We start from the raw sequence: 1,178 nt of genomic DNA, 5'->3' as shown, positions 1-1,178 counted from the left end.
GGAAAACGAACCCTAATTCGCGAAATGGAATCGTCCAACATTTTTGATCAGTATCTTGAACCACTCGTCTGCAACGCAAAGATATTTTAATCCCCAACCACGCGTTGTAGACGGGTATACGCGTTGCTTTATTTTGCGAGGCTCCCTTATTATTTCAATATTCATTTGACATAGTATACAAAACAATTTGGGGGGAGGGTTGGAAAGAACAACATTTGTAAAAAAAAAATTTATTCTCGGGAATCGGTGTCGTCTACCACCCATCTCATCAAGTCGTCGAGAGTGGCCGCTTCTTGTCCGACGAAACATTCTCTTCCGGTCATCCGGCGATGCAGTGATGTCAACGAGTCGACGCAGCGTCTTTCCAACACAGATCTGTTCCGCTCGTCGATTTTCACGGCCGACCCAAAATTTACGAGTTCGGCGCCGTCCGTGATCAAGTCGACGACCACGTTGTTCTCGTCCACCGAGTCGTGGTAGAAACCGAGGTCTCGACAGCCGACGCAGGCTCGCACCACCTGCTAGAATATCTTCTTCGCGTTGTTTTCTCCGCAGCACGAAAATTCCAGCATCTCGTTCAGGAAGCAGTGGAACGTCGGTCGCGTCACGGCCAGAAGGTAAGATTGGTCGTCGTTCGAAACGGCTTCCAAGTTCGCGCAACCGGGAACTTCCTTCGCCATCTCCATGAACACCGCCTCCTCGGGCAGCTGCGCACCCTTCCATCTTGACGTGGGGCAAGGCCTCAAAATCTCCTTTACCATGACGGGGTGGTGCGGTCGATCTCTGCGCCACGTCGGTCGAACGAAGCCGTCTCCCTCCGACCCGGGGACGTGAAATTGCGAAATTCTTTGTTGTGCATCCGTCTGTACATCTCGTCTTCTATTGAACATATTCCTCATTCGCAGTCAGTTTATTCGTCCATGGATGATCCGACACTTGTTTCAGCGACGGCCTCTTCTTCCAGTCGACCGCCAGCATTCGATCGAGGAGCGAAAGTAGCTCCGCGTCTTCGATTAACTGCAAGTACGGTCTACTTCTTCTCCGGTGATCATTTCGAACACCATGATTCCGAGCGACCAGATCATCGCCGGAACGGCATACATGAATCGATGTTTCAGCATCTCCGGAGGAAGGTAATGATCGGTGGTTCCAAAAGCTGGCGATCGGTTGGTCGTCGA

This window comes from Anneissia japonica, unplaced genomic scaffold (genome assembly GCF_011630105.1).
Source record: "Anneissia japonica isolate Jap-2015-1 unplaced genomic scaffold, ASM1163010v1 scaffold284923_len121384_cov96, whole genome shotgun sequence".
Classification (NCBI taxonomy): domain Eukaryota; kingdom Metazoa; phylum Echinodermata; class Crinoidea; order Comatulida; family Comatulidae; genus Anneissia; species Anneissia japonica.
This window is presented reverse-complemented; position numbering follows the sequence as displayed.